The 19,622-nt window shown below is 50.2% G+C and overlaps 1 protein-coding gene across 9 annotated transcripts in view; it reads left to right on the forward strand.

The window, feature by feature from the left end:
- Positions 1-279: 279 nt before the first annotated feature.
- Positions 280-19,622, forward strand: part of CTIF (cap binding complex dependent translation initiation factor) — a 286,942-nt gene continuing 267,599 nt past the window's right edge. For 2 of the 9 annotated variants that reach the window (XM_032470568.1, XM_032470576.1), the window contains exon 1: positions 281-544. The gene's annotated coding sequence lies outside the window, so the exon portion shown is untranslated. Of the gene's footprint in view, positions 545-757; positions 782-1,535; positions 1,559-3,617; positions 3,825-19,622 lie in introns of those variants that run through there. The other 7 variants (XM_032470573.1, XM_032470577.1, XM_032470569.1 and 4 more) reach the window with 6 other exon arrangements.

Below are 19,622 nucleotides of genomic sequence, written 5' to 3' on the forward strand. Positions count from 1 at the left end.
CCACTCAGGGGTCCCCACCCAGGGCCGCGCCAGCGCGTGCGGGGAGAGGAGCGGGCGTTGGGCGGCAGGCTTTGGCGTGGCTAGACTGGGCTGTCTCTCCTGCTCTGGCCGCGTCCCCGGCGTCCCGGCGGCGCCCAGATCTCCAGGGCCCGCCATCCCGGGAAAGAAAGACGAACTACATTACCCAGCAGGCCTCCCGCCGCCCTCTTTCCTTTCAAGTCTTTGCACGTGGCCGGAGGGGAGGGCGGGGACTGGACGTCACTCTCCTACATTCTCTTTCCCTGTGTCAGAGCAGGGATCATTTTTTTTTTCTTTCCTCTACTCCTTCCCCCCCCCCGCCCCTCCCTCCCTCTTTCCCTTCCCTCCCTCCCTCCCCTCTCGGCTGGGTTTTTGCGCTGGGGCGCCGGAGCCCCTCGGCGGCCGGGACGCGCGGAACTCGCGGCAGTAGTCGGCTCTCCCGAGCCTCCTCCCTCCCTTCTCCTTCCCTGCCCCCTCCCCCCACACCCCGACTCCGGCTCGGAGAGGCGGCCTGAGGAACCCTGAGGTGAGCATCCCCCCGTCGGCCCCCCTATTTTAGTCATCTCCGCTTGCGGATCGATTCGGGGACCCGCGAGGAGGGCTGCGTGACGTGCGCGTGTTTATAGATAAATCCGGGAAAACCGCCCCCAACAATTAGCCCCCTTCCGCCCTCCCTGCTCCCGGGGCAGCCAGGCGTCCGCGCCCATTCAGCGTCCCCGCCTCTGTCCAGGACCGCACTGCCCGATCTCGCCCCCCTGCCCAGGTTTGCCCCTTCCCTGCTAGTTTCCCCGCGCGTAGGGCAGCCGTAGCCCTGGGGCTCCAGTGAGGAGGGGGGTTCTTGAGGGGCTTACGGCTGGAGCCCGGCTCGCGCTGAGCCGCGCTGTGTGGCCGCTGTCGTGTGCCGGATTCCGACCTGGGGGGAGGACGAGAGCGAGCGTGATTCCTCTCCCTTTTGTTTTGAAGCCCGCATTTGCTGCATCAAGCAGTTGGTTTAGTACCGGCCAAACTTGCAGCTGTTCTGACCGAGCTTTGGGCAGAGGTAGGGAGCGCGGCTCCGGGTGGCAGCTACGGGCCGGAGGCTGCTGCGCTCGCGGCTCCCGGAGGGGCCCGGGGAGAGTGTCTCCGCGCCGCCCCTCCCTCCTCTGGTGACTGATTGTGTCTGTGGCAGCGGCCGCGTGTGAGTGAGTGTGTGTGCGCGCCCTTCCCCACGGGCGCGGGGATGTCTGTCGTCTAGACAGTCTGCACCCTCCCTCCGTCCCCGGTGAGCCCGCGGGCCGCGGGGGCGCGGGGGATGGGAACAGAGGAGGAAACCGGATCGGTGGATCCATTGCGGTCGCAGCTTTGGACATTCCCCACAGCGGTGATTCTGTTGGCTTTTTAAAAATTGTTATTCCTGTCGCCGCGGTGTAATTGGGCTTGGAGGATAGATCCGTCCGGCGGAGCCGGGGTTAAGTTGACAGGCTCGGAAAAGCCAGCTCGCGGTGGCGGGTGACCCGAGCCGGAGTGGAGTGGGCTCCAGCTCGGGTTCTTCAGCAAGGAGGTGACTGTCCCGGACGCTGTGGTAGGGGTGGGGGTGGGGGGCGACGGGCAGGGGGCGGTGGCTGGTCTGCGGCGGAGGTCTGGTGCCCCTGAGGGCCGCGTTCCGGAGCCTGAGTGCAACTGGAGGAGGCGTCCCGGGGACTGCGCGTCTGAGTTGGGTACCTCTCTCCATTGACGTTAAATGACAGTCGGGGGTCTGAGCCCCTCAGGGGCTCGGCGTTTGCTGTTTGGTTTTGTGGAGTTTTCACACTTGGGGGTGAGGGGCAGGTGTGAACAGAGAAGGGGGTGCGGCGTGTGAAGGGGAGGGGTGGCCGGCGCCGCGGTGTGCATCCCCACCCCGAGAAGAGAGGCGTCGTCTCCTCCGCCCAGCTGTTTGTGTGTGTACACACCGCTCTTGCGTGTGTGTGTTGGGGGGGCGGGGACCGCAGATCGCGGCGTAGTGAGGACGAGCGTGGGCCGCGATCTCCCGCGGGGATCGGTCCCGCCAGGGCTCGTAGTCGTGCGTGTGTCCGCGCTCGCGCCGGGGTTACTTGGAGAGAGGATCGTGCGGCTGGGGGCCCGGGGAGACCCTAGGGTTATGTGTGCGCGGGGTACGTGAGGGAGTCCCTGTCCGGAGACACGCCGCAGTCCTTTCCTTTTGGCCCCAGACGCCCCCTGACCCAGAGGGCTGAGTGCCTACTCGGTGGCGCGGGGGGCTGGTCTGACTGGGCCTGGAGGAGCCGCGGGTGCGCGAGTGTCGCCCCCCCCCCCCCCACCTCGGTTGACCCTTGGCCGCAGGCAGCCTGCCGCTGCCTAAGCAGATAAAGAATCAGCGCGCACTGTGCCCCCCACTCCCCTCGTTTTTCCTCCAGGAGGTAGTGAGGGCCAAAGGCTGCATGGCCTGCCCGGCCCCGGGCCCAGCCAGGCGCTGCCGCCTGTGCCGCCGCCGCCGCCTGTGCCGCTGCCGGGTGCTCAGCCTACTGCACGCCTTTGCCGGCTCTTTCCGCTCGGCGCTGGGTCTCTGCGGTCTGGGGGTTCTCTCCCAGGCTAGGGGCCCGCTCGCACAAGGAGGAAGCCGCTGGAGCTGCGGGCTCCGTGGCGACAGGAGGCTCCAGAGGGCGAAAGTGACACAGCACCAGCGCCGCTGCCGCCCGAGCTGGAGAGAGGAAGGAGCCGCCCAGAGGGCGGGGAGGGGCCGTAGGCCCGGTTCCTCCTGTCCAGCGCGGGGTCTGGGCCAAAAACCTCAGGGATCCCGGCTCCGAGCATGCTCGGAAACTGCCTGGCTTTCAAGAAAACCCAATTTTACTGGAACAGAACGCACTGAGCAGACGTTAGATGTCCGGTCCCTCACAGGATGCCCTCTGGTTGCCTGAGGAAGCTCCCTTTTTGAGTATTTGAAACAGGATTCGATTTACACACAGATCATCTCATCTGCTGTGTCAGGTGTCTGTCCTGGATAATGTACGCTGGGAGGCAGCAATTTTGTAACGCATTCTGCGGTACAGTGTCATTAGTAATTCACAGATTGCTAGAATAATGTGTTTGTATGACTTTACAGGGCTGTTCTCCCCCCCCACCCCACCCCCATCTTGTATCGGCGCATTTTTTAAGAGGGTCCTGTGAGGTAGGGGGGTATTAGCCCCATTTTACAGAATAGCACACTGAGGCTCAAAAGTGATGTGACTTCCCTGCGTCCTCTCTGTGAGTTCAGTCTATGGCTTTTAATTTAAATAGTGGCCACTTTTTTTTTTTAAGAGTAGGTCTTGGAACCCCAGGAAGTACTGAACCTGAGAAAGGAAGGTAAATTGTGGCATTTATTCTTTGTCAAAAACACCTTTTGATTTGCTACCAGTCCTAATGAGAATAGGCATTAAAAAGCAGAAGTCTGCATTGCCGTTGTTATCACTCATCTGATAATTTGCTCTTGAATGATTGTCAGCTTTAATGCACCCAGTATATACCAGAATCATACCTGCATATAATAAATGCATGTGGATAAATACATGTTTCTGCAACACATACCTGTGTTCCCATGGGTGTGTTCATGGGGGTCCTTATTGAAACCAAAATTTATTCTTTAGTTACTGGCTCCAAAACCATGGATTTAAAGTGTAGCTCCTGAGAAACCATACAGCACTCCTGTATCTTCAGGGATGGGAAAGCCTGGAAAAGAACAAAGAGCTCCTACATACTTGTGTGTATTTCTCAGCGTTCATGCACATGAAGGTTCTCAGACACAGCATGGAGGATGATTAGTTTTGACCAGCTAATCAACTACTCATTCACAGGTATGTACTGAGCACATACATGTTTGTGCATCTTGAAGTGCGTTCAAAGAAAATTTAATTTACCAGCTCTGCTTGCCAAAAACGTCTTCTAGCTGTGGAGGTAAATATAAGATTTTTAAGTCCAGCAAATGTTTACTGGGCACCTAGCTTAGGCTAGATCTGCTACTATGTTTGGGACACAGAAAGAAACAGCTAAGCTGCAGTACAATAAAACAGATGATTCAGAGCCAACAGGAGGGAATAAATCATAAATATTTTAGAGCACTCACCCTGGGACTTAGTTTCATGTATGTTGGTTGCAAGGGACTCATGGTGCCAGTCCCTAAGCTAGAGCAAAGGCAGAAAGAAGCAACTGAGGAAGAAGAGCCTTATGTCACTTGTTCCTCTGAACTTCAGACTATTTGGAACCTCCCAGGTGGGCCCTGAAAATATGTCCTTCTATAGAAGTTTGGCAGCTAGTGAGAAATGACCCTAAAGTCAACCAGGTTCATCTGCTAAGCATGAGGAGCTGACAGGTTTTTCTCCATGGTCCTGCCCCAGCTCCTGCCCCATGACGGGCTGTGATAGGCTATCTTCAGTGATAGGATGTGGCTTTGGTCAAGGTCTCACTCAGGCTCTGTCTGAGTTTAGTAGTTTCTGTCTTACAGGTCTGTGTAGATATTCTAATATGAGTCTGCTTTTTAACTATTCGTTCCCAGACTCACTTCTGAGGTCCGTGACCCTGTCCTCCAATTTTATCTCAGTTTTGGGGGTCCACTGCCCTTGTTTTAAGGTTCTGTTGTTTGCAGCTCAGATCATGAAGGCGGAAGCAGGAGGTGGTGGTTAGGATGGGGAGAGAATCCTGAGCCCAGAGAGAGAACAGGAGGTACAAACAGACTGGCAAATTGCAGTTTTTGGGAAGTCTCCAAACGTGATGGCACTTTTGCATAGCTTACCCGGTAATGTGGCCGCCCCTTGTGATGCTCTTTTGGGGGGATCTCTACCTCTGGGCCTCACTGCTGACTCACTGGCCACCTGAGCTCGGCCGCTCACATTCAGGCTTTGCTCTTCTGCCCTGCTGCCTCATCCTGCATGCAATTTAATTTAGAACAATTCGGTGGTGGTAGCCTCCCTGAATTACCACCATGCTGACTATCGACATCTGCCTGTTATTTCTGAATTAAACCCAGGCCAGATCTGTGGTTGTTCAGAACAGGCTGAGAACAGACACGTCCTCAGATCTAGGCACCCGGAGCTGGGAAGGGCCTTGTCGATGAGCTGATCTCCTTGTGAAGACCTGAGGCCCAGAGAGGTGAAGGGACTCACCCACAATAATGGGGAGCTCTTGGCAGTGCGGAACAAGAACTCCTAAATTTTGATGCCTCATTTAATCTTTTTCTGTACTATGATGCTTTTCTTACTTCATAAAGTGAAAATGCTATATCTTCTTCTTTCTTTTGGTTCCAGGAAAGACCCTGGAATTCATCTTTTAGTCTTGGGATTTCTCTCCTTCAAGACTGGCCTTCCTTGCCCTGTCTTTGATCTTTGGTGCCCAGGAATCTGGATGATGGCATATATTTGGGGCCTTCCAGCACTCTTAAGTTTGGTCTGTGACCTTCCCTTCCTGTGGCAAAGTCCTCAGGAACCTCCTGGAAGTGTTTGCAAAGCTGTTATATATGTGCATTTTTCTAGGAGGGTCCACAGATTTCATTTGATTCTCACCCGACTCAAGTAAAGATAAGAACTACCCGGGTCGGAGGCAGGTTGGTTGGCATTGGAGTCTGTTTTAATACCTTACACTTGACTTGGCTTTGCATCTTATGAAGGATTTCACACAGATTATCTCATCTGCTTTTTAAATTAGCCCTGGGAGGCTGTTAGCATTATTCCCATTTTGCAGATGGGGAAACTGAGCTACCACAGTTAGTGACATGCCCAAGTCACAAGTAAGTAGTAGAGCAGGGATCTGACCGCAAGGCTTCAGCCTTCGAATCCAGTGACCTGGGACTGAAGTGGCCCACCATGGCATAGCATCATTACAGTTTTGTAAGTGGGGGGGCTTCCAACTTTTTGGAGCTTCTTTGTGTCCACTGCTGGCTCATATCCAACTACAGAGCCAGCCCCAAGTGCTAACTTACCCAGGGGGTAGGATGGATAAAGTATGGGAGGCAGTTATCATAGCAGTGATATGTGGACTGGGGCCCATTTGGGATGATTTCATGGAAGAGGTGAATTTGGGGGTAGGTCTGGGGTTGAGGCAGACCTGGCAGAGGTTTTCAGCCCGGGCAGTGGCCCAAAAGGGGCGAAGGAGAAATGTATGTGTGCTTGGTGGGGGTGGAGCTGATTGAGGAGGTCGGGTGGACCCCGCAGTCAGAGGGGGGCTCTTTCTTCGCCTGGAGCCACAACGGTGAATAGGCACAGCCCTCCTGCCTTCAGAGAGCCCACTGTCTCACAGGAGAGACCAACACTTAAGCGGTTAAATTCTGCATGGTGTGGTGCGCGCAGTGGTGGAGAAAGTTCCCGTACAGACAAGGGCTACCTGTTCCAGCCTCAGAGATCAGAGAGGGCTTCCTAAGAGAGACAACACAGGAGCTGAATCTGAAGGTGTGAAAAGGAATTAGCCAGGAGAGGAGACAGAGGGAGGGCATTCAGGAGGAAGGGACAGTGGGTGCGAAGGCATGGAGGCCTGAGGCTGCCTGGTGTAGGAAGGGGCAGCAGCAGGGAGGTCAGGCACAAGACCGGGAGGCATACAGAGCCCAGCTCTGAGGAGCCTGTGCGCCTGGCTGAGGCCCTCGCCCTTCAGCATGGAGGATGGGGCTTTAAGCAGAGTCCAGGCACACAGCCAGGGACCAGAAAGGGACATGACTAGGAACCAGGCAGCCACTGGGCTGATGAGGCAATGACAGCAGGCTCCATGCAGCATCCGGGACACCGGGGATGAGGCCTGGAACCAGGGCGGTGCGTATGAGGATGGGGGCAGGTCATATATTAAAAACATTTGGGGAGTAAAGTGATTGCTTAGCTTTGGGGGGAAGGGAGGAGTCCCAGTGACTCCCAGATTTCTGGCCTCGCCGACTCAGTGGACGGCGGCCTTTACTGGGCTGTGAACTTCTGGTTGCTGGAGCAGGTCTGCTGGGGTTAGGACGAGAAGAAGGATCGTGGTGAGTTTAACGTTAGATGTGATAAATTTGAATTACTGGCAGGATAGTCTAATGGAGCTGCCTTCCAGACGATACGATGGGCCGGGTAGATGCCGGAGGAGGAAGCAGATGTGGGCAGGAGCTACAGTTCTGGGAGTGGGTACAGGGTTTGCCGTTGAAAGTGACTGTGGCGGGGGGCTGCTGTAGACAATAAGAAGACCTCTTCCTCCCATTGTCAGAGAATCCTTTGTGACTCCGGGCTGCTGTCGTCAGGGAAGCCGGGCGGGGATGCTGTGTCATGCTGGAGGCCCAGCTGGCAGAATCGCACTTCAGCTGGAAGCATTAGAGTGAGTTAGGGGAGAGGCATTGTCATTTTCAGCATCCCTGGTGAGCAGAGCCCTGTCCCAGGCCCTCAGGGCTTGAGTAGAGGGCAGGGGAGACCTGGATGCACTTCGAAGGAGCAGACAGTCCAGTTGGGAGGCAAGATATGGACATTTGAAGCCACGAAAAAGCTGTAATTACCTGGGCAAATAGGATGCATATTAAAGGGAAGAGGGCTGCGGGTCCTTCTCTTCCTGCCACGCTGCGTTTTTATAGAGCTGCTGTATTTTGGGCAGTGCTCCAATCTTTTCGTTTTTGAGTCCTCTGGACCTAAGGTCGTGCCTGGCATATAGTAGGCGTTCATCATACGTATTTGGATCTGCAGGGATGTGGCCAGAGTTAGCTGTTTGGGGCAGGAGGTCAGCCAGGGAAGGTCCCGGTGAACAAGTCCAAAGAGGGGATCCCAACACTGATTTGGAATATTTTTAGTACCATAGCGAAGTGGAAATCTTGACAACCTTCCAACTACCAAGCACCTAGAAATGCTGTATGAAATACGACTAGCATCCTTTCAAAGAAGAGCTGAGCTCCTCGGATGTAAGGCAGATCTCCCAGGGAACTCAAAAGTGAGCGTGGACAGTGAGCTTGCACTGATGTTAGGCCAGGCCTGGGGGTGGAGGCAGCTGTGGGCATGTTGAGGGGGTCTCAGAACCAAAGGCACATGAGTCCTGACAAATCCTCCTCCAGGGCCCAAGGTGAGACTGGGAGGTGGCATGGAGGGCCCTGCCTCAAATGGGCTCCTGCAGAGGTTTGCAGGCTTGGAGAGGACGGAGGAGATGTTCATCCACTGGCATGGAAGCAGGGCAGGGGGAGATTGGGATGGGGAAAAGTCTTCCCTGGAAACTCGAAACCTCAGGCCTGTTGTGGCTTTGGATGTCACTATACATGTGGTCCAGAGGTCCCCAAGAGGCAGAGTTAGCATATAAAGCCTTTTTGGGCCAGGGGCCCCCAGCCTGTGGGCTCCAGGCTCTTGGGGGAGCTGGGAAGATTCTAGAGGGCTCTTTACCCTTCACTGACTTGGGTCTCTACCTTGAAGAGATGCTGCAGGACCCAGGTGACCTGGGAGAGGAGGAGGAGGGAGAGGCCTTGGTGGGAAACTTTGAAAAGGGCCTTTGAGACCCTTGCACACCGGTGAAGGTGTGTATGGCTGTGGAGAAGGGCTATGCCTGCCCTCGGGCTTCGTCTCTTAGCAGAAGCCTGCAGACAAGCTCATCCTGGAAGACTAGAACGTTCTCCCGTGCTGTTTACTCAGGCCTGATCTTTACAGATAAGGCGTCTGGCCAGGTTCTCTCTCAGGGTGCCCTATACAGGTTCCAGCTGCCACTGGTCCCCCAAAGACTCAAGATCATCCTAGAATTTCAAACTTGGGAGACATCTTAGAGGTCACCGAGTGGATCTCCTACCTGGTGTGGGAATCCTGAGTCCGTTAGCACTTGCCCAAAAGCCTCCCATGGTCAGGAGCGTGCTGCTTTCTGAGAAGCTGCCAAGGCCTGCAATGAGCCTCAGGCCCTGCCCATGCATCGCCCCTGTGGCTGTTGTGAGAGATACCTTAAGCCTTTCCCCATCCTGCTCACTTTTGCTGGAAGGGGCTTAATTTGTCAAGCTAAGACTCTGTGAGAATCCAGCCAACTTCCCATCCCAACTTATTTAGCACAGAGGGAGCTTTTGAAGATGAGATGCAAGTTTTGCTGAGCTGGCTGTGATGTAGAAGTTTTGAGAAGCTTTGGCTCAGTGTTTCTCAGATTATGACTAGAAAAGCAAGCTCCTTCCTCCAACGCTCGGAATATGTTTCAGTTTACATGTAAGTGACTCAGGAGTCTGACGCAGGGCGCTGACGTTTACTGAGTGTCTGTTACATGCCGGACACAGTGCTAGGTGTTCTCTGTATGTGTTACTAAATAAAAGTAACTTCTTCAAGGGAGAGAGACAGGGAGGCAGAGACATGGAAATGCCTAACTGTAGTTGTGACAATTGAGCCCTCAAGTTATTCAGAGGGATGTGTGTAGTTCCATCCGGAAGGCGTGGAGCTGACATTCCCTATGCCAGTCCCTTACAGGGACTTCCCCTGAGGTACGCAATGTCACCGTCTCACCATGAGCTAAGAACCCACAGGCCTTTGCCATAAGGGCTGTTTGCTGAAATACGTACCATGAGTTTGAACCATGAGATCAAGAAAGTGGCCTGCTGGACAATCCACATCTTGATGTGTCACCAAACAGGTGGGTGTTCACAATGACAGTGTTTCTTCCCGAGCACGCGTTTTATCTGTCTCTCGGCATCTGTCGACAGCACCCTGGGCTCTCTTAGGAAGCAAAACTTTCTGCTCCTTTGGGCTAATTGGTCGGCTGGTGTCTGTGGGGTTCGTATATTCACCAGGTGCCGTGTTGGGTTGTAAGGAACACCAGTTGCCTTTGCATCACCCAGGTGGATGCCCGGATGTGCACTCCTGACAGGGCCCAGTGGTGAGGGTCAGGGATTCTGGAAGAATACCCAATTTCTCCTCTTCTCCCTCCCCCTGCTCTCTCCCCACTGGTAACCACTAGTTTGTTGTCAATATCTGTGAATCTGCTTCTTTTTTTTTTGTTATATTCACTAGTTTATTGTATTTTTTTAGACTCCACATATAAGTAATAACATACAGTATTTGTCTTTCTCTGACTGACTTATTTCACTTAGCATAATATCCTCCAAGCCCATCCATGTTGCTGCAAATGGCAACATTTCATTCTTTTTTCTGGCTGAGTAGTATTCCACTGTCTAGGTATACCACATCTTCTTTATCTATTCGTCTGTTAACGGACACTTAGGTTGCTTCTATATCTTGGCAGTTGTCAGTGGTACTGCTATGGACTTTGGGGTACATGTATCTTTTCGAAGTAGTGTTTTTGTTTTTTTCAGATATATACCCGGGAGTGGAATTGCTGGGTCATCTGGGTAGTTCTATTTCTGGTTTTTTGAGAAACCTCCATACTGTTTTCCACAGTGGCTATGCCATCCTTGTATCTTAATTGATCAGGCATGAAAACCTTTCCCAGGATCCCCTGCTAGACTTTCCTGTCAAGTTCCATTGAAGAGAAATACCCATGGGTTATAAATACCCATGCCTCAGCACCATGGAGGCTGAGAAAGGAAATCCTGGTGTTTTCTGCCTCATCTATAGAAAGAGGTGAGCACTGCCTCCAAGGAAATGAGAGGGGAGTGATGATTGGGTAAGCAATGATTAATGTTTGCCTCGCCAAGTTTCAATATGATTTTATTTATTTGGGGAGGTATCAGCTTTATTGAGATAAAATTTTTTATACCTCCATATAGTTGAGGTATAAAAAAAGAAAAACAAAGCCATCCCCTGGCTCCGGCAATTAATCTGCTTTCTTTCACTAGAGTTTTGCCTTTTCTAGTAATTATGATTTCTTAACTTGTAGACAATGTGGGTGCATAGGACCCTAGGTGTCCCATGGACGTCTTTTGTGTGGTCTCAACAGGTGGGTTCTATGCCCTCTCCCCCAGTAGTCCTCAGCTTTCCTATCACTGCGGCCAGGTGGAGAACCCCGGCAGACAGAATTATCCTGAGGGAGGGAGCCTATGTTGCTGGTGGCCCTGACAGCAGGACCGTAAGATGCCTAAAAGGCTGAGGTTCTGGCTGGTGAGTGGCAGCCATGGACACCTTTGCAGGCAGCTGTGAAGATTGAGAGACGAAGTTGCCTCTGAGCATGGCTTAGACATCTTGGATCCTGCAGAGTTAATTCTCCTGCTAACTGAAAACTCTGATCCAAGGGAGTGCAGGCCACAGGAGAAGTGTGGTGGACACCATCTTTCCCTCTCACACCATCATCCCCTTCTGCAAACAAACAGCCCAGGACACGGGAAGACCACTCAATCCCCTGGGGCAGATCCGTCCCCTCTGGGCTCTTCTGCATTCTGCTCGTATGGTCAATTTTGTCCTATTCCTCCATCCCAGCAGTTGGTCTGTATACCTTTAGCGCACTGAGCACTTAGCATCACTCCCATCCTTCCTTGGATTCTTGCCTGATCTGCTCTCTGAGATCATGAGCACCTTGAAGATCATATCCTAGTCTGAGTCATCTGTGGATGTCCCACAGAGCCAGGCGGCCAGGCCAGTGCCTGCCGCAGGATCCATGCTCCAGGAACACAGATCTTTTTTTTTTTTTCAAAGCAAAATGCATTTTTGTAGAATGAGGAAGGGCATTTGCTCACTTTGGACATCTCTCCAGGTCTCAAAACCAGTTCAGTGCGGCACAGCATAGTGCCCTGGTAAGGATCTGTGAGTCTCTACATACTCCTTCCCTAAAGAGGAAGAAAGATAATCCACCACAGTGTTCTGGCTTGAATCATGTCCCCCCCAAAAGTGTGTTGTCGCCCTGACCCCCAGTATGTTGGAATGTGACTGTGTTTGGAGATGGCGCCCTTTGAGAGGTAGTTAAGGTAAAATGAGGTCCTGTTGGCCCTAATCCAGTGTGACCAGTGTCCTTAAAAGAAGAAGACATCAGGACACCTGAGACAAGCATGTGAGGACACAGGAAGAAGGTGGCCATCCGTGAGGCCAAAGAAGAGAGGCCTCAGAAGGAACCAGCCCTGCTGACACCTTAATCTCAGACTTCTAGCCTCCAGAACTATGAGAAAATAAATTTCTCTTGTCTAGGCTACCCAGTCTGCGCAATTTTGTTCTGATAGCCAGGTTCCAAATCCAAGCCTATGTGACTCCCAAACTGGACTCTGCTCTGTGAGCTGCTGTGTTTGGGCAGTGGGGCAGATGTCTATCAACTCAGGGGTTGAACAGGTGGTAATTCTGCTGAAACCCTGGGGCTATCCAATAATAACTTTAAAAACCTAACATTTGTTGATTATTACACTGTTAAGGTGCTTAGTGAGCACTTTACATGTGTTACCTTAATTGGCCTTCGATTTTATAGATGCGAGGGCACAGAGAGGTTAAGTAATTTACTTTTGGTCACACAGTCATTTTGCTATTTTGAGTTTTGCATTTGAACCATCACACACGGAGATTGCTACGCTGAGGTCCTTTTGCAGTATTCTGGGAAGGTCACTGGTCTTAGGTCTGCCATTAATGACCTGGGTGACCTTGGGGAAGTCACTTCACAACTGGATGTTTTCTCCTCGGTGACCTCAGGGGCTGGATGAGATAATAGCTAATGTCCCTGAGTGTCTCCTTCCGAGGGTCCCAGTGCCAGGCCTCTGAGGCAGGGATTATGTCCTCAGGATCAACCTGCACAGGGAAGGAAGACTCCTTGTGACGTCATCTTCGCCATTCACTCACACCTAAAGTAGCAGCTCTGGGTCTGCCTGGTTTGGCCGTTTGCACCTATAGTTTGACAGTTTGGTCCCTCCTTATAAAGTTACCTTTTTTAATAAGGTAGAAATTATCCCCACCCTGTACCCTAGGCCAGACCCCTAGATCTTTTAAGGATGTAGACTTTGCGTTCTATCAACCAAAGGGTATGGGGCAAGGGTTGCTGGTGTGTGATGTGATGTGTTTTCTTCCTCTAGGTTGACTGCAGCCTCATTCATGCCAGGGGGAATCCAACCATGGGGACAGCCCACCTTACGAGCCCCAACTGAGCCAAAGGCCTCTGTGTCTTTAGCCTCATCTTGTTCCCATTTCCCATGAGACCCAGGTAGATGGCAGGTGAGGGTGAGGAGAGGTGAGGAGAGGGTGATGACCTGGTTCTAGGATTCCACAGACTGAGAGCAGGGCAGTAAGAACACGGACGGCGTTGGCTGGGCTGCTAGTGGACAACTCTCGGGGATGTGGTTTTAAACCTCTGGCAGCCCGGCCCCTGGTTTATCCTCACAGGGTTTTAATGACTTTAGTTACCTCATTAGAGCCAAGTTTACTTAATGTATCTGTAATAGATTTTAAAACCAGAAAAGCCGTTGAGTGTCTTTCAAAGTTCCCAGCTCCCCAGCTGCCTGCTTGTGAACTTCACAGCTCTGGAAGCTCAGTTTCTCTGGCTCCTGCATTCAGACGGCCCGGCCCAGAAGAGGCCTTCAGAGCCCAGTGGCTGAGGACCCGGAGCCCACCTGACCCTGGGATGGGCGGTTGTCCGTTCCCACCTCCCTTCATGCTATTGTCAGTGGCACCGGGGGTTATTACTCTTTTGAGGAGTGGGCAGGCTAATACACCTCTTCCAGTGGGGACATTGAAGCAAGAAAAACCAGGTGACTTGGCCAAGGTCACATACCACATTTGTCAGTGAGAAAAAGGGCTGATCTCCATTCATCCAGTAAACCTTTCTATGCCTTAAAGTACGGCATTCAGACCACTGACTGATTTTTCAGTCGAATATGTAGGACCAAGTTGACGATTGAAAGCCACATATTCATTTAAATGTGCACTAAAGAAAGAAAACATAACTAGTACATGGACACTTGTAATTTCATTACTGCTTAGCAGGAAGCTTAATTTAATAAAAAGTCAAGACAAGGTCAATAATAGTGTTGCACCTGGAACCCAGGTATGACAGGAAACTCCAAGGTGGTGAATTTTGGAAAACTCTGCAGAGGCAACTTTGAGTGGGTTTCTGGTACTTGGCATTGGGAGAGTTTTGAATAATACATGAGCAATTTTAGCTCAAGGCTACCTCTTTTCATGTAACACATGCGGGTTTCCAAATATTTATTTCCACAAAACTTATATACATATGATTGTAGTTTGAATTCGTAAAAGGCAGTCATTACCTAAACACAGCCTTAGTAAATATTTTTGTAAAGCAAAGAATCTTTTTATATAGTACCCAGTTTCTCTCAAAAGCAAACTGAGACTTTTAAACAATAACGTCTTATTATCCAGGATTTTGATAACCAGAAACTTCTTAATTGACACCCGAATAACTTCTGCACAGTAGTCTATATATTTAATTGTCAGAAAGATCATCTTAGCATCAAATGTCCTGCAATGAAGAATATTCTGAGCACAGGCAACTATATTCAATATCTTGTAGTAACCTATAATGAAAAAGAATATGAAAAGGAATATATGTATGTATATGGATGACTGAAACATTATGCTGTACACCAGAAACTGACACAGCATTGTAAATGGACTATACTGCAATTAAAAAAAAAGACAGAGATTATACTAAAAAAAAAAAAGAATATTCTGTTTGACATCCTTTCTGATAAATACTCTTGTCTAAAGTTAACTAAGGGGTGTGTTTTAAAGCTAACTCATCCTAGTGAACCTGACAAAGTCTTGCTACCTGAATTTGAGTAAATTTAGATAATCTAGAAGAGTTATGTTGAAGCTGAGACAATCACTAGCAACACAGAACTCAGCGTTTTTAGGCCAGAACATTGTCTTCTGTGTTATGAGTGGTGATGGTGACCAAATTTTCTGAGCCAAAAAGTCAGGATGTACATTTGAATGTTTGAAATCAGGACTTCTCCCGCCTGTCATCGTGTTATCTAGATCGGGACTCTGGGGTCTCATTGTCAAATTTGTTGATGTGCTCCTACAAATTCAAATTTCTTTCTTTTTTTTTTTTTGTGATAAAAATACTGGTCTTACCTTCAGATCGTCATGAGACCTACCTTCTCCACCCCCTCCCCCCCTACACACACCAATATCTTGGCTCCTTACAAGTCTGTTCCCAGTATGATGTGGGGGGTGGGTTGTCTACCACCAAGCAATTTTCTGACACCAGCTGGGTGTCCTGCAATTCACCTCAATTCTGACACTGTCAACCTAGAGATGGCACCAGACCCCCACAGGTTCAGGGCTCAGTCCTACAACTGCTCCTCCCTCCCAGCTTCGGATGCTGTGCTTCTGACTGGCTTTCAATGACCCCGTTCTTTGGGTCCTATTAATTTGTTAGACTGGTTCGCAGAACTCAGAAATGCATTGTATTTGCTAGATGGCCAGTTTGAGGAAGAGCCAGATGGAAGAGATGTATAGGGCAAGATGTGGAGAAAGGGCTCAGAGTTTCCATGCCCTCCTGGAGTACATCCTGTCCCCAAATCTCCGTATGTCCACCAACATGGAAGCTCTCGGAACCCCATTGTTTTGGATTTTTAGGGAGGCTTCATTACATAGTCTGGCTTGATTAAATCACTGGCCATTGGCTATCGGTTCAACCTCTAGCCCCTCTCCCCTACTTGAAGGGCAGGGGTGGGACTGAGATTTCCTACCCTCAATCCCATGATTGGTTCCCCTGGCAACCAACTCCCATCCTTCAGTTTCCAAAAGTCACCTCTTAACATAAACCCAGTTGTGGTGGAAGAGGTTTGCTATGAATATCAAGACACTTTGTAGCTCTTATAAATTGTGAGTTTTATGAGCTCTGAGTCAGGAGTGTTCAAGACCAATATATATTTCTTATTATAAATCTTAATATCACATTCCTTTATTAATATAACAAAACATTAAATTTGGGGTCTGCATTCCCATCCCGTCCGCCCAAATCATAACAGAAAGAAGAATGTTTTGCTGCATTATCTGTGGGGGCAGATAGCTTTGAGGCCTGAGCAAATGCTCGAAACTTAAGAGCCTTTTCTAGTTACTATAGCTGTGTAACAAACCACCCTAAAACCTGGTGACTTAAGCCGTAATAACCCTTTATTCTGCTCACGGGTCTGCCATTTGGGCAGTGCTCAGGCACAGCTCACCTTTGCTCCATGTGGTGTCAGCTGGGATGGCACAACCAAGGCTGGGAGATCTACGTCCAATATGGCGCAACCGTGACTGGCAAGTTCTGTTGGCTCGTGGTTCTTCTCCTTGTGGGCTTCTCCACAGGGCTGCTTGGGCTTCCTCAAAGCATGGTGGCTGAGTTCCAAAAGCGACTGTCCCAAGAAACAGGAAAGAGAAGCTGCAATTTCTTAAAGACTTGGCCTGGAAACCAACTCGGTGTCCCTTCTATATACAATCAGTCAAGCAGTCACTGAGGCCAGATTCAAGAGGAAAGGACCTCGAGCCTCCTTGATGGCTGGGTGTCAGAGATTTGGGGACCATGTTTAAACCACAGGAGCTGGTCTCACAGGAAGGGAGTATCCTTCCTTCCCACAGACCTCCACTGGGGTTTTAATTTCTTCTTCTTGCAGTCTTTTATGGGAAGATGAAAAAAGAAATGTCTATAAACCCTGTTTGTATCATTTGAACACAGTTATAGTTAGTAAATGTCCCTTTTTCCTTCTAATCCTTTACAAAGTGGCTTCCCCCGTCATGGGTACGTAGGCATCTTCGTTTAATCAGTCGCTCCCAGAACTGGCTGAAATACGGGCAGGCCCGCACTTGGTCCTGCCGGGCAGGAGTCTTTCCCCTCGTGGGGCCATCCACAGTTACCGGCCTTCCCGGAGCGACTCTACTGTGCTAGCTGCGGGGGGCTACAGAGACGAACGGGGAGACTCCCTACCCCATGCCCACAGGTGTAAGGTAGGTGGACAGCAAGGGCCTCAGTGTCACTTTTTCTCAGGGTGTCCCTTCAGCTGGCAGAACATAGCATGAGTGTGTCTGCTCTGAACGCAGTGTGGACAATTTCTCTTTTCCTTTCTGGGGCTCTTGATTTTAGAGCGTGCCCTGCCCTGGGCGGGCAGAGACCTGGGTTCCAGCTTTGGCAAATGACTCCCCATTCTGTTTTCCTCACTGTGAACAGGGAATTAGGTCCAGTCCAGGGGTCAGCCAACTACGGCCTACAGACCAAACCAGCCCAATGCCTGTTTTCTTAAGTAACGTTTTACTGGAGCACAGTCACGCCTATTGCTTCAGACCCATCGTGGTTTTTGCTGGTTGCAGCAGGGACCGTTATGGCCCACAAAGGCTAAGATATTTACTCTCTGGCATTTTACAGAAAGTTTGTAGACTCCTGGTGTGGAATAATGGTTTTCATACTTCATTTTAGCCACCTGAGTCTTTCTTCAAATAACTTAAAAAATTGTATTTACCAATAAGGGAGGGAGGGCTAAATTAGGAGTTTGGGATTAACAGATACACACTACTATAAATAAAATAGATGAACAACAAGGACCTACTGTATAGCACAGGGAACTATATTCAGTATCTTGTAATAAACTATGATGGAAAAGAATCTGAAAAAGAATATATATATATATATTCAGTCGTATATATATATATGACTGAAACACTTTGCTGTACACCTGAAATATTATAAAGCAACTATACGTCAATTTAAAAATTTTGACTTACCAATGTATCAATTCTAATATTTCCCTTGTGCCAGGCCCTGTGCCAACTGCTTTTAAACTATTAACTGATTTTAATCCATATAAAAATCCTGTGAAATGGATATTGTTATTATCATTTTAGAGAAGAGAACATTGAGACAGAGTTAACAGAGAAGTTAAGTAACTTATCTAAGGTCACACAGCAAATAAGTGGCAAAGGCAAGATTCGAATTTAGCAGCCTGGCTCCAGAGTTCATGTTCTTAACCCACTGCTTCATGCTGCTCACCAGTGGCCTGATGTGAAAAGAAGGAGGCCGGATGACTAGAACGGATATGGGGATGGTCAGCATCTCCCCCTCATCCTTTGGCTTCTCTCTCTGCAGCCCCCAGGACTCCCAGGGCCATATCTGATAACCTCTGCAGACTGTAAGGTTAGCAAATTAGAAGGATCCTAAGCTCATAGAGGGGACTTAGCTTGTTGAGGTTTCTGCAGGAGGAACTGATCCTGGTTGTTGGGAGCTCAAGCAGGCCTCGAACTGTAGGCACCTCTGTTCCCTGGGAGTGAGGACTCCAGACAAATGATCATAATTATGCCCAATAAAAATGAGTGCTCGGAGACCAAGGTCCACATTTCAGAACAATAACTGGAAGACAGCATCTTTCAATTAATTGGAATGCCCCAAACAAATATTAAAACTAGTAAATCTATTTGGAGTCAGTTCTCTGGGCGAGAGTGATTTACCTTAGAATTGAGCCATAAAATTCAGCAAGGACTGACTTCCCACACTGAATGTCACCTTCCCAGCTGCCTCTTACCAATAACCCTAAATCAGTCCCAGAGAATTAAGAGATTCGTGGCAGCATTTCTCGGAGAGGTGGGAGCCTGGAGTTGCAGAGGGGCCCTTGGGGGTCTTCCCTATGTGCAGATGAGCTGTCTTGACTGAACTCACCTTTCCCATAAGGGGCAGTCTTCAGGGAGGAAATACAGCCTTCTCTGTCCTTTGAGCAAAGGAGGTGAGGGTGACTCACTTTTACTGCTAATGGAAAGCTGACCTTGATCTTGGTGGCAGTTTGAAGGTGATTGAGATCTTAGAGGAGAGTGTATTCTTTGGTGTTTTGGCTGGTTTCAACAATGGTACCTATTCATTTTTTGTGATTTCAGAGGATTCCTGATTCCTTGGGACCCCCTACATCCCACCCCTGGCCTGTAGCTTCTCTGCCCAGCGTGAAAGGGTCTCTCCTGTTCTGCGTTTTTTTCTGTCCCTTCCTTTTCCTTTTCTCCTAGGCTTGTGTCACTGCCTGCCTCGGTGGGACGCGGGACCCCATAGGGTCTGTAGGGTGGGCTCTTTCTAGGTGCTCCCCTCCTACCCAGGGTCCCTGGACCTGCCTCCTCCCCCAGCCATCACACCATTACTCCCGCACCACCACCCCGTCCCCCAAATGATGAAATACTCTTCCTGAAAACCAGAAATCCCAGTTTATTTTCAGTTGGAGATTTTCTATTCTACGGAGGAAAGGCTTTTAAAAAATTTTTCCAGTTTCTTTTTGGCTGCTTTCAGGCCATGCTTTGCTGTCCCTCAGTTTATCCACATTGGGGTTTTCCTTATTCTCAGAGCCAGCTCTTCTGAAGTGCTCCCTCCCAGGGGTCACTCTTCCTGCATTCCTGCCTGTTTTAGGTGTGACCGGACTTGATCATTGGGTGTCCTAAAGGCTGGAAGGTCCCAAAGCAAAAGGGGCTTTTGTGGGAGTGGATGCTACGCCGGAAGCCTGGAACAGTAGCAGGGGCCTTGGGGACCTGCCAGGGTGAGACTGCCCATGTAGGGGTGGCGGCCCTGCTGGGGTGGGGTTGGATGGGATACTGGTCAGTGTCACAGTCCCGGGGCAGCTCCGTGTACTAGGAATGGCTCCCTCTCCAGGCCTCAGCAAAGATCCCCAAAGCCTGGCTCTAACTTATCCTAGAAGAATATTTGACCTCGTTCATCTCCCAGTTAACAATAGATGGAAGGCAGCAGGTATTTGGATAAAGTGACGCTGTTTCATTTGGGGAGATATTTTGGAAGCGTGGTCCTCCTTGAAGATACCTTACTAGTGTGTGTGGTTGTGTTTTCAACAACTTAGAAAATGTTACTGAAAATACGGTGTC

This window comes from Camelus ferus, chromosome 30 (genome assembly GCF_009834535.1).
Source record: "Camelus ferus isolate YT-003-E chromosome 30, BCGSAC_Cfer_1.0, whole genome shotgun sequence".
NCBI classification, from domain to species: domain Eukaryota; kingdom Metazoa; phylum Chordata; class Mammalia; order Artiodactyla; family Camelidae; genus Camelus; species Camelus ferus.